This window comes from Pseudophryne corroboree, chromosome 10 (genome assembly GCF_028390025.1).
Source record: "Pseudophryne corroboree isolate aPseCor3 chromosome 10, aPseCor3.hap2, whole genome shotgun sequence".
Taxonomy (NCBI): domain Eukaryota; kingdom Metazoa; phylum Chordata; class Amphibia; order Anura; family Myobatrachidae; genus Pseudophryne; species Pseudophryne corroboree.
Genome location: NC_086453.1, coordinates 36,999,704 through 37,013,997, shown reverse-complemented (window position 1 = coordinate 37,013,997; position 14,294 = coordinate 36,999,704). Strand labels below are relative to the sequence as shown.

Below are 14,294 nucleotides of genomic sequence, written 5' to 3'. Positions count from 1 at the left end.
GGAGGGGTGGTGGGATCCGGCAGTACTGTCCGTGGCTCAGTTTAACCTTTCGACAGGGGGAGGGGGTAATCAGCCTGCACTGTAAACGCTTGATGTTGGGTGCTGGGGTGTTGGGCATGTTTTCCCACAAGTCAGTATAACCTCAGTGGAAGAGGTGGGGGTGTCTAGGCTGCACTGTAAGCTCTGGCAGTGGGGATGGGGTGGGATTGGACATTGCTGCCCGCAGCTGCACTGTAACACCTGAAGGGGATGCTACCTGCCGTACTGTGTCAAAGGGGACTCTGCCTGCCGTACTGTGTAAAAGGGGACTCTTCCTGCCGTACTGTGTAAAAGGGGACTCTTCCTGCCGTACTGTGTAAAAGGGGACTCTGCCTGCCGTACTGTGTAAAAGGGGACTCTGCCTGCCGTACTGTGTAAAAGGGGACTCTGCATGCTGTACTATGAAGGGATATACGTGATGTAATGTGTGTAAGTGGTGCTATTGTGCGGCATAAATGGAATAATGGAGACTTCTGTACAGCGTAATATGAATTGGTTTTATTTTGTGGCCACACCCCTATATTTTTGGCGCACGCCTATGGTGTGCACTGACCCTGTTTTGTATATGATATGGGGGGGTGCATATGCTGTTTCTTGCACACAGCACAAAAATGTCTAGTTACGGCACTGTCCAAATCACTCAGTCATGGTGTAGATCATTGGTTCTCAAACTCGGTCCTCAGGACCCCACACAGTGCATGTTTTGCAGGTAACCCAGCAGGTGCACAGGTGTATTAATTACTCACTGACACATTTTAAAAGGTCCACAGGTGGAGCTAATTATGTAACTTGTGATTCTGTGAGGAGACCTGCAAAACATGCACTGTGTGGGGTTCTGAGGACCGAGTTTGAGAACCTGTGGTGTAGATGAAAACCAACAGTGGTTTATTGAACAGAATGGGTTATAAACATTTCATCACACTTCTGTTATCCAATTCCACACAACAATTTCCACCACAAACTCCAGACAAAACATTACTTCTTAGTAGAAATGTGCCGCAGACACTTTTCGTGTTTTGTGTTTTGGTTTTGGATCTGGATTGGTTTTGCCAAAACCATCCTTACGGGTTTTGGTTTCGGATCTGGATGATTTTTGCAAAAAACATAAAAACAGCTAAAATCACAGAATTTGGGGGTAATTTTGATCCTACAGTATTATTAACCTCAATAACAGTCATTTCCACTCATTTCCAGTCTATTTTGAACACCTCACAATATTGTTTTTAGTCCAAAAGATTGCACCAAGGTTGCTGGATGACTAAGATAAGCAACACAAGTGTGCGGCACAAACACCTGGCCCATCTAGGCATAGCCAGATTAAGGGGGAATGCATGGCATACTGTACCCCGGGACCCCCTGTGTCAGGGGCCCCCCGGCCAAGGCACACTGATATCACTAGCTTTCCTCTTAATGAGAGAGCCAGAATGTGGGCAGGACAGGATGCAGTGCAGGCAGAGATAGAGGGATATCATGTTTGATGAGCTACAGATAGAGCTTTCTGACCAGTGGAGAGATAGGAGGGTGGAGAGAGCTGTAAGTGACACAGGGATCAAGCTTCTGCTCCTCCCCACCTGGGTGCCTGAGTCCTGTGTAAACTGTTATGCAACTAAACCATTTGGGTCTAGAGATAGAGACACACACATAGAGTACTCCTGAGTCCTGTCCCATTGTGTAAGTAGTGCAGAGGCTGCTGCTATTCTTGCATGTGACAATTTAAATAATTTTATTTTTCTATTTGTATTTTAAGGTTGTTTAAGTTGTTTTTGTCCCACTACAAGAACATTTTATAAAATAGTTGTCTTTCAATTAGGTGGAGCTACTTTATAAACAGTACCAAGGCATTATTAAACTATTAGTTTAAAACTAATATACACTATTGGTTTCAATCTATTATACACAATCTATACCTCCCACCGTGACCCATTACAGGAGGGACATAATGCTCTCTACCTGGACTTGCTTCTCAATTTATGATTGCAAACATCTGTGTTGAACTTCCTTTCTTAGCAATTAAATAGTTCAACACAGGTGACAATCATAAAGAGGGAAGTCCATGTAGAGAGCATTTTGTCATTCCTGAAATAGGACATGTTGGGAGGTATTGCCAATCTAATATAAAGATGGAACCATCTTTATCTTGGCCTTTAATAGGATTAATTGAGCCAGGTCAGTCAGACTTAATCCCCTGTTGTAATGATTTAATCCCCTGCTGTATTGTTCTCACTGTACTGTATTGCAACAAAAGATGAAGGATTTATGCTAATAAATCATGGTGTGCATAGGCGCAGCAGAGAAGCCAAGATGATCATGGCTCCATCTGTACATACCCCACCTTCCACTGTGGCCACCCTGTCTTAAGTGCCCCGGGCACCCCCAAGACTTAATCCGGCCCTGCATCTAGGAGAAGCACTGCAGTGGCAGACAGGATGGCAGTTTTAAAAGCTAGACCCCAAAGAGCACATAATGCAAAGAAGAAAAAAAAGGTGGAAGATGGAATTGTCCTTTAGCCCTCCCACCCACCCTTATGTTGTATAAACAGGACATGTGCACTTTAATAAACTAATCATTTGTTTGGGCCCCCACCAAAAAAGAAGCAATCAATCTCTCCTTGCACAAACTGTCTCTACAGAGCAAGATGTCGTCCTCATCCTCATACTCCGATTCCTCACCCCTTTCAGTGTATACATCCTCCTCCTCACAGAGTATTAATTCGTCCCCACTGGAATCCACCATCACAGGTCCCTGTGTACTTTCTGGAGGCAATTGCTGGTAAAGGTCTCCACGGAGGAATTTATAATTAATTTTGATGAACATCATCTTCTCCACATTTTGTGGAAGTAATCTCCTACGCAAGGTCACTGACAAGGTTCTGGCTGCACTAAACACTCTTTCGGAGTACGCACTGGAGGGGGGGGGCAACTTAGGTAAAATAAATCCAGTTTGTGCAAGGGCATCCAAATTGCCTCTTTTTCCTGCCAGTATACATACGGACTGTCTGACATTTCTACTTGGATGCTATCACCAATATAATCCTCCACCATTCTTTCAAAGGTTACAGCATCATATGCAGTGACAGTAGACATGTCAGCAATCGTTGGCAGGTCCTACAGTACGGACCAGATGTCAACACTTGCTCCTTACTGCCCTGCATCACCGCCAGCGGGTGGTCTAGGAAATTTTATCCTTTTCTTCGCACCCCCAGTTGTGGTAGAAAATGAAGGAGGAGCTGTTGATGGGTCACATTCCACTTGAGTTTACAATTTTCTCACCAGCAGGTCTTTGCACATCTGCAGACTTGTGTCTGCCAGAAAGAGAGATACAACTTTAAACCTAGGATTGAGCATGGTGGCCAAAATGTAGTGCTCTGATTTTAACAGATTGACCACCCTTGAATCCTGGCAAAGTGAATGAAGGGCCCCATCCACAAGTCCCACATACTTAGCGGCAGAGGCGTCACCAGGTGTGGTGACACCCGGTGCGCACCCCTGATGTACTGCCGCGATCGCGGCAAAAAAGGGGCGTGGCCTTACAGCTAGGGGGCGTGGCTTCGCGGGGATACCGGGATCGTCACTCTGGGGGGCGTGCCCAGCATCTCCGGAGATGCTGGGCTTCCCCCAGAGACGGTCTCAGTGTGCTGTCGGCTCCTCTGCTATGACAGGAGCCGGGTGCTGTAACGGAATTTCACACTGCAGCACCTGGCTCCTGTCACTGCGGAGGAGCTGACATTTGGTGTCACCCCCTCCAGGTGTCACACCCGGGTGCGGGCCGCACCCCCCGCACCCGCCTTGTGACGCCACTGCTTAGCGGAATCGCTCCGTCTAAGCTCCTCCTTCAATTTCTCCATCTGCTTCTGCAAAAGCCTGATGAGGGGAATGACCTGACTCAAGCTGACAGTGTCTGAACTGACTTCATGTGTGGCAAGTTCGAAGGGTTGGATAACCTTGCACAACACGGAAATCATTCTCCACTGCGCTTAAGTCAGGTGCATTCCCCCTCCTTTGCCTATATTGTAGGTGGATGTATAGGCTTGAATGGCCTTTGTTGAATTCCACCTCATTACCACCTCTTGCTTCAGGTGATGGCAGGGCAGGTTCAGGAGTGCTTGCTGGCACTCTAGTCTTCGGCATGCCGTTTATGGATGTCGAAAGTGGGCTGCAATTTTTCGGGCCACCGACAGCATCTCCTGCACGCCGCTGTCATTTTAAAAAAAATTCTGCACAACCAAATTAATTGTATGTGTAAAACATGGGATGTGCTGGAATTTGCCCAGATGTAATGCACGCACAATATTGGTGGCGTTGTTTGATATCACAAATCCCCAGGAGAGTCTAAGTGGGGTAAGCCATTGTGCGATGATGTTCCTCAGTTTCCGTAAGAGGTTGTCAGCTGTGTGTCTCTTATGGAAACTGGTGATACACAGCGTAGCCTGCCTAGGAACGAGTTGGCATTTGTGAGCTGCTGCTACCTGTGCCGCTGCTGCTGTTGCTGCTGGGAGTCGATCGTCATCCCAGAGGGGAAGTCGGATGACCACTTGTATGACTTCAACTGAGCAATTGACTGTCCAACAGTCCTTTGCGAGGAAGATGAAATATGACAGCAGTCATCCTATTGCAAAGCAGATAACTGAGGCCTTTGACAGCTATGTTGGTGTTAGACTTGCATCTGGTATCTGCCATTGGTGCAATGGGATTTAGACAAGTGATGGAGGTAGTGTATCCCCGGTACCAAATCCCATCTAGATTCCACCCCACTAGGAGAGCGATTCCCGGTCTGCACAGGGTCATTAAGAAAAGTGTCCTCAGTGCCATGAAAAATGCGGTTGTACCCAGTGTCCACTTAACCACGGACATGTGGACAAGTAGAGCAGGGCAAACTAAGGACTACATGACTTTGACAGCCCACTGGGTAGATGTATTGCCTCCCGCAGCAAGAACAGCAGCGGCGCCAGCAGCAGCATCTCACAAACGCGAGCTCGTTCCTAGGCAGGCTATGCTGTGTATCACCGGTTTCATTAAGGGGGGAACACACCTCTGACAACCTCTTACGGAAACTGAGGGACATCATCACACAATGGCTTACCCCACTTAGACTCTCATTTACCCCACTTAGACTCTCCTGGGTTTCCGTAAGAGGTTGTCAGCGGTGTGCCTCTTCAGAAACCGGTGACACACAGAGTTGCGACCTAGGATAGAGTTGGCATTTGTGAGATGCTGCTACTGATGCCAGTGCTGTTGTTGCTGCTCCGGGATGCAATACATCTACCCAGTGGGCTGTCACAGTCATGCTGTTGACAGCATACAGGACCAGTGTGCTTTTATTTGAACAACTGCACCCATGAATTTTTACAGCGTACAGAGCCAGTGTAATATTATTTTAACAGCAGCACCCCCATATGTTTATAGCATACAGGACCAGTGCGCTTTTATTTGAACAACTGTAACCCTGCATTTTTACAGCATACAGGGCCAGTGTAATATTATTTTAACAGCAGTACCCCTATATGTTTACAACATACAGGAACAGTGTGCTTTTATTTGAACAACTGTAACCCTTCATTTTTACAGCATGCAGTGCCAATGTAATATTATTTTAGTAGCAGCACTCCTATATTTTTACAGCATACAGGACCAGTGTGCTTTTATTTGAACAACTGTAACCCTGCATTTTTACAGCATACAGGGCCAGATATTATTTTAACAGCAGCACTCCTATATTTTTACAGCATACAGGGCCAGTGTAATATTACTTTAACAGCAGCACCCCTATATTATTACAGCATACAGGACCAATGTGCTTTTATTTGAACAACTGCACCCCTGAATGTTTACAGTATACAGGGTCAGTGTAATATTATTTTAACAGCAGCACTCCTATATTTTTACAGCATACAGGACCAGTGTGATTTTATTTGATCAATAAAAGCACCCCTGAATTTTTACAGCATACACGGCCAGTGTAATATTATTTTAGCAGCAGCAGCACCCCTATATTTTCACAGTATACATGACCAGTGTGCTTTTATTTGAACAACTGCACCACTGAATGTTTACAGCATACAAGGCCAGTGTAATATTATTTTAACAGCATCACCCCTATATTTTTACAGCATACAGGAGGACAGTGCCCCTGCCCCTGTACAACACAGTGACAGCCAGGACAGCAACACCCATGTACAGCTGCAGCACCCCTAACAGCACATGAAAGGTGAACACCAGTGACAGCTAGGACAGCCAGGACAGCACCCCTAACAAAGCACAGGTATACCACAGTAAGTGGAGCAGCACTCCTACAGAGCACACACTGAACCCACCCGACACCACCACCCACAGAGAGGGACAGAGGTCTGTCTCCCTCACTCTCCAAGTCCGGAGTGAAAATGGTGGCGATGCATGGCTCCTTATATGGAATCCAAAACCCGTGAGAATCCGACAGCGGGATGAGGACATTTTGCCTCATTCTGGTTTCTGACGGGATAAACTGAATGTATAGGGATATGGGGATAAAAAATACATACCGTACTGTATTTGACATGGGAAATGAGGCATAACTGTATTAATTGTTAAAGACCTCTCATTTCATTACATTCCTCTCCCACTTTTTAGACCCAATGTCCTGGCAAGTTGTAGGTACAGTCCTCAATGTCCAAGCAAGGCTGTTGGGGCAATCCAGTAAATCTTTTCTTGGATTTGGTGGGAGGGTGATTAGCAGTTCAGAAGTTCCTCCACCACTTTTAAGCCCTGTGCTAGTTAGTGCCATAACCCCACCTTGATCAAAAGGACTAAGAGCCATGCTACCAGAAGTGTCTAGTGCACATCCTCTTGGGTCTGGTGGAATTATGATTAGCAGTCCACAATTTTTCAGTCCTCCACCAGATTCCCAATTATATGTCCCTGGTAACGAATACATTTTGGGCCCAAAACATACTTGTACATGGCCGACCCTTTCCCACTTGTTACATAGGCTCCTATCTGAAAACAAGCAAATAGTTGGTTGCTGGCTGAGAGCGATTTCCCTCATGGTGGTGCATTACATCCCTAACCTCTGGCATTCAGGAAAGGGTATTTTTTCCATGTGTCCCAAACATAAGTCAGTTGCTTAAGGATGAGCACATGCTGGCACTCTGCCATGGCTCCTAATACAGTGTGGGATTCTCCTAACACCTCCTCTGATTGCATACCCAAATTCTCCCCAGTGGCAGCAACATGTTGGGGATCATGCACTATTGCCAAAGACAAATTGAACTTAGGCTGTAGGGAAGTAGCAAGATCGAACAGTTTGTCTTTCAACTGTTCCCTCAGGACATTCAACCATGTGGCTGCAGAGAAGCCATCAGGACTGACTGGTCCCTGTCCTAGTCTTGTCCCTCAAAAGCCAATAATTCCTCCCCCAAACACAACACTGCGAATGGCTCTGGACTGGTTGGTGCTCACCATAGGAATTCCCTTGGAGGTTCTGATGCTCAAATGGTGGTAAATTGACCATAGCGACTGGCACTCTGTGATGGTTTTCATATCCTCCAAGACCCCAAATGGCCAGCTGTAATACAGCTCAGGCTTGTCACAGAGTATTTTTCTGTGACATTCCCCAAGTGGGTAGATAAGGGGATGCAGGTAGTGCTTTATTGCATCCACCTGGTCAAGGTCGGCCTTCCCTAGTGTAACATACTGGGAAGATGGTTCTTGGCACTCTCTCACCAAGTCCTTCCATCTCAGCAAAAGGGAAGATCTAGTGCAGTTCCTCCTGCGGTGCCTGGATTGTGGGCACTACTTTCATAACTTTGGCGCTAGTTTCCTTCAGTATAGCGCTGCTTCTTACCTTGGGTATATGAGAAGCTGTTGCAGATGGTGCCTTTTTGAGATTCCACCCTGTGACATTGGTCTTGCCATGCTAAACAGGAGCCCTCAATCCAATGCCTCTTCCTTTGACTCTATCTGGGAAGACAAATTATCCTGAACTTGCCCTTCTGTCTCTGTGTATAGGCTTCTTTGTGTCATTTTGGCTACTGTAACGATCACTTCCTCCCCGAATTCCTAAAATTCTGTCTCCTCCAGCAAATTTTATGTAGCTGCTTCACTTCTGCAGTGCAGGAACACATTCCCCATATGACACAATTTGGCCTGTATGCTGGATACTCTCCACCTGCTGATTATCCATTGAGCTTCATTCCAGTACTCCCAAATGTACTGCATCTTTGTAAACATATCCAGCTTCCCAGCCTGCCGATACGGCAATGAACCTCCATCCACAAGCTTCACTGCCCTGGTTCCATTACTGGTCCCCTCTGCTAGGTCCTGGACCATATACTCCTCTTCCTCCTTATCACAAGGGTGCTCCAAGTCCCATTGAGCCATTTATTTTGTTTAGGGACCCCTTGGTATCCACTGTGTTGATTACAATTTTTCTTGCATGACACAGTTCTTGAAGGCCTCCCTTCATGTTGTTTCTGTAGGTTTATGCTGCCTCCATTCTGCTGTGATATCTTGCTTCCATACTTGTACCCTGAGTGATCCCTCTGATTGCCACCAAATGTGAAGATACAGGGTTCCAAATCACTCAGGCATGGTGGTTGATGCAACAGTGGTTTATTGAACAGAATGGGTCGTTATTATTAGTTCAGCACATTGAATGTATAGGGATAAAAATATATATTTGACGTAGGAAATGAGGCCTAACTATGGGGGTGATTCCGAGTTGTTCGCTCGCTAGCAGATTTTAGCAGCATTGCACACACTAGGCCGCCGCCCTCTGGGAGTGTATCTTAGCTTAGCAGAATAGCGAACAAAAGATTCGCAGAATTGCGAATAGAAAATTCTTAGCAGTTTCTGAGTAGCTCCTGACCTACTCACAGATTGCGATCAGCTCAGGCCGTTTCGTTCCTGGTTTGACGTCACACACACGCCCAGCGTTCGGCCAGCCAATCCCCCGTTTCTCCAGACACTCCCGCGTTTTTCCCTGACACTCCTGCGTTTTTCCGCACACTCCCAGAAAATCGCCAGTTTCCGCCCAGAAACACCCACTTCCTGTCAATCACACTCCGATCACTTCAACTATGAAAATTCTTCGTTCGGACGTGAGTAAATCTACTAAGTTTTGTGTTAAAATACTTAGCGCATGCGCACTGCGTACCATGCGCATTTTTGCCTTAATCGCTCCGTTGTGAAAATCGTCAACAAGCGAACAACTCGGAATGACCCCCTATATTAATTGTCACAGACCTCTCATTTCCTCACAATGTCAATAGAACACTAGTAAGTCTAGACCTTAAGGACATGATGAGAAATCAGATACATTGTAAGTATAAGAAGTTACTGAGTTATCAACAAATATTAAATTGATGAGAATGCAAAATGTTGTTTTATCTTATGTGGACTGATAATAAACAATAGGAACCCCTAAATTGTGCAATAAAACCTTTAAAATGCAGCCCAGATCACTCAAAGGTTCACCAGACCTTCAAACAGATAAGAAGTAGAAAAGAGGGATACCCTGTGCATTTCTACTTCTTATGTGGACTGATACTGTATTAGGGTGAGAGTAATGTTTCAATAAATGTTAACAATGTTATCTAAATTACATGGAGAGTCAGTGGCGGATCCAGGGGGGGGGCACGCGGGCCCGTGCCCCCCCTGTCATGTCTGGCACTTACAAAAAAACAGTCCTTTAAAAAAAAAGCGGTGGCGCGGTTCACTGGCGCCCGCCACGATGAAGGGCACAGTGGCAGCAGTATTAATGAGTCAGAGAGACTCATTACAGTACGCTGCAGCCGGCTGTAGTAAAGCCGGAAGACTCGGAGGAGAGGGGTGGCTTTCTCCTTCTCTCTCCTCCCCTCTCCTCCCCTCCTCCACGATCGGCAGCCGCTGGTACTTGGATCGGCCTGCACATGAATCAAGCAGGCAACTCGCCATCACCTGGACTTGGTGGGGCAGCAGCATGCCCCATGGGCATAAGGTCAGTGAGTGGGCGTTTAATGAGAGGGAATCTGGTGCAGCCATATAAATAGATTTATATATGTATATATGTATATATGTATGTATGTATGTATATATATATATATATATATATATATATACACACACCCACACACGCTGTGTGTGTGTGTGTGTGTGTGTGTGTGTGTGTGTGTGTGTGTATGTATGTGTATACTGTTGTGTATATATATATATATATATATATATTTACCTGGGCACTCAGTTGCAGCGCTGGGATGCACTTGTGCTTTATTAATTCTAAAGGTGGGTACATACTGGAAGATATATCTGCCGATCAATTGATCTGCAGATATATCTATGGACGGATCGGGCAGTGTGCTGTGCATACACACTGCCCGATCCGTCGGGGACTGACGTCATGAACTGGGCGGGGGTGTACACATGCCCGCCCAGTTCAGCTGTCAATCACCGCCGGCCGCCGCAGCATGTGGCCGACCGCCCGTACACACACAGCGACGCGCCAATATATCGGTAGATATATTGGCCGTCGGCTGTACTGCGGGCCGACGCAATACGTCTGTGAATGGCGGAGTTCACAGACGTATCGCCCGTACACACTGGCCAACGGACCCACGATATATCGCCCAGTGTGTACCCACCTTTAGATAGGGTATATTAGGCTGTTTGCTGGGTTCAGGAGCCCCTGCCTCCCCCCTCCCCCTCTCTCTCTCTCGCCCCCCCCCCCCCCACTCTCTCTCTCTCTTTCTTGTTCTCTGTCCTCTCAGTTATTGTGTTAAGCTTCCATGTTTTCTTCTGTCTGTTTCCCCAGCGATACTTTCCCTTCATGTCTCTGTAAACCTCACTGCAAATGTCTCACTACTCCCTCCTACAGAGACCTTAGGTACCCACTGCCTCTCCTTGTCCGCCTCTCCTTGTTACCCACTGCCACATCCCCCTGGCATCACCCACTTTTTCCTCGTCACCCTTTCCCCGGTGTTACCCACACTGCCTCTCACTGTCACCCTCTCTCTGTTACCCACTGCCTCTCCGTCTCCCACTATGTCTCCTTCACCCACTGCCTCACCCTCTTCCTCTCCCCTGCGTCACTATAAACCCATCACCCTCTCTCTCCTGTTACCCTCTGCCTCTCCAAAGTGTCCCCCTCTTCCTGTCTTACGAATATGACATTCCCTTTGAGGGCATGACCCTTGTTGCTAGGTCATGCCCTTGTTGTGAGGCCACGCGCACCTTCATGGGACCGCACGCCGAAGGCGTGCAAGTGGTGCCCCCCCCCCCCCCCCCCCTGTCATTCCTGCATCCGCCCCTGTGGAGAGTGTACAGTAGGTACCTGCAAAAGTCATTCTGAAAATAATGATGTATAAAATTGTGTTTTGACATGTATTTCTTTAAAAAAATTAGCTTAAAATTACATTTTGAACAATATATGTTCGAAGGATTTAAAACACATTGGATAGGATGACATTTTTCACCTTTGCAAACACTGAAATTTTGTTCCATTCGCCAATGCACTTAGGGGGTTATTCAGGTCTGCTAGCAAACCAAAATAGCACCCAAATCTTACTCTCTCTGCACATGTTACATCTGCCCCAACTGCAGTGCAACATGGTTTTGCCCATTAGTGTTTTTTGGTTTGCTAACAATCCTGAATAATGCCCTTAGACAGAAAGCTATTACCGGTTGAGTATCGCTTATCCAAAATGCTTGGGACCGGATGTATTTTGGAATAATTGCATACTATAATGAGATATCATGGTGATGAGACCTAAGTCTAAGCACAGAATGCATTTATGTTTCATATACACCTTATATACACAGCCTGAAGGTAATTATAGACAATATTTTTATAACTTTAGGGGTCATTCCGACCCGTTGGCTCGCTGCGTTTTAACGCAGCAGAGCGAATGGGTCCCCGCTGCGCATGCGCTGGCGCCGTAGTGAGCCAGCGCATGCGGGATGGCCAAAGGCTGTAGCAGGACAGCGATCGCCTCTGCCTGATTGACAGGCAGAGGCGATCGATGAGCGGGAGGGGGCAAAACGGTGGCGTTTAGCCGCCGTTTCATAGGCGCAGTCCGCCCAACACAGGCGTGGCCGGACCGAACGAGGGGCGGGCCACAGCGGCTGTGTGATGTCTCACGCAGCCGCTGCGGACCAGGGAGCGAGGAGTAGCTCCCGGCCAGCACGCTAAAGCTGCGCTGGTCAGGAGCTACTCCTGAAGTGCAAAGGCATCGCCGCTGTGTGATGCCTTTGCACTTCTGCGAGGGGGGCCGGACTGACATGCGGGGCGGACTAGCCCTGTGCTGGGCATCCCCCCGCATGTCTGGGAACATGATTGTAGCTGTGCTAAATTTGGCACAGCTACGATCAACTCGGAATGACCCCCATTGTGCATTAAACAAAGTGTGTCTACATTCACACAATTCATTTATGTTTCATATACACCTTATACACACAGCCTGAAGGACATTTAATACAATATTTTTAATAACTTTGTGTATTAAACAAAGTTTGTGTATATTGAGCCATAAAAACAAAGGTTTCACTATCTCACTCTCACTCAAAAAAGTCCGTATTTTGGAATATTTGGATATGGGATACTCAACCTGTACCATTAAAGAGAAGTTTATAGTGTGGCTTAGCGGTTAAGCGCATTGTAAATGATGTCATAGGTGTTCAAGCCATCACAGCTCTGGCGAATTCTGCTGAAAGAGTAAATAATTATGACTAAAATGTGTATTTGTAGTTTAATATCTTAAGGAATCTAGTTCTAGTCTATTTCTATTGGAATATGTATTATAAATTAATGTAATTACATATTTTACACAGGACATCTACTGTTTTTCTGGTCTTGCACGTGGGACATGTATGGGTTGTCTACTATAGACTGCTGATCATTTTTAATAAATGTAATTTCCCCATTTGTAGCTAACTATGTTTATGGTTTCAATTCCACAGGAAACACATGTTCAGACTATAACCTAGAGCATGGGCAGGTAATATATTACTGGACACATTTCAAGAATTATGGGCACTGGTAAAGCTTCTGCTTCCAATGTTCCATAAGCATGTGGCTGTACGATAGGTAGACCTTAATAAAGTTTCAGCACAAGTTTGGAGACTGTTTTGCAGAAATGCAAAGTTCTAACAATAACATTTTCACATTCCACTTTTGCCGAGCCATTACATGTGTAGTCATTCCATACTGAACTTGTGAGTTCTGTATTTCACTGTAGTGTATGAGTGATTATTTGCTACTGCCCATGCGCAAAAGGTCCCTGAAAGCCAAAGGTCTATGGTGTGTTGGTGGAGTGCTCAGAACCATAGGCGGCACGGTACCATCCATGGGCAATGAAAGCAGGGCCGAAACTAGGTGTGTGCCAGTGGTGCCTGGCACGCAGCGCATATGCACTGTGGGTGCACACCACTGGCAACACCCGCTGGCTTGCCCCACCACCGCCACCATGTATATCACCCGCGCCACACTGCACCGCCGCTTAGCTACCTCTCTCACATAAAGCCGGGTAGTGCTGCAGCTTGTTCGCCCAGCCTCCTTGCTCCCCCTCCTCTGCCCCTGTCTTCTGGGAGAGATGGCGTCTCTCCCAGCCCGCCCCCAGCTCACCCGCAGTGCCCTGTGCTGCAAAGAAGGACAAGAGGATTGCTGGCCGGTGGATGCTGCTGCCCCGGAGCAAATGTAAGTATAACACTCTATCTCTGTTTCTCTCTCTCTCCCTTCCTTTGTAAAAGGGGACTCTGCCTGCAATAATGTGTAAAGAGGGGACTCTGTCTTCAATAATGTGTATACAGGGGACTCTGCTACTGTAATGTGTAAAAAGGGGGACTCTGCTGCTGTAATTTGAATAATGGAGACAACTGTACAGTGTAATATGAATTTTGCGGCCATGCCCCTTACCCCTGAAGCCACGGCCTGTTAAGTTCGATTAACTTTCAGGAAAAGAGCAATACCTTAAATACACAAATGTTCAGGCCGCTGTTACCATCAAGCGCGTGTGTGTAACACCCCTATCAAATGCATACACGTTGCGTAAGCACGCCGTCACGCTGTAAGCACAAAGTAGCTACACGTGCGGCGGAATACACTTTATAACCCCTAACAGGAAAGGAAATGCAACACCAATTGTATATGTAATGTTGTGGTCCAACCCAGCAACAAATATTTACTAAAAAAGGGGTACAACAGAAATACAATAATACAAGAGAAAAGGCTACAATAAATGGATACATATGTTTGTTCGCCTGTGCCACCCGGTTCCGGTCCTCAGTCAATCTGGATAAATGACTTTAAGAGAA

General features: G+C 46.6%; 1 protein-coding gene across 3 annotated transcripts in view; it reads left to right on the top strand.

Annotated features, from left to right (window-relative positions):
- The window catches only part of LOC134966967 (B-cell receptor CD22-like), a 78,488-nt gene that overhangs the window by 49,447 nt on the left and 14,747 nt on the right, over nt 1–14,294 (top strand). The gene's annotated exons all lie outside the window — the stretch shown is intronic.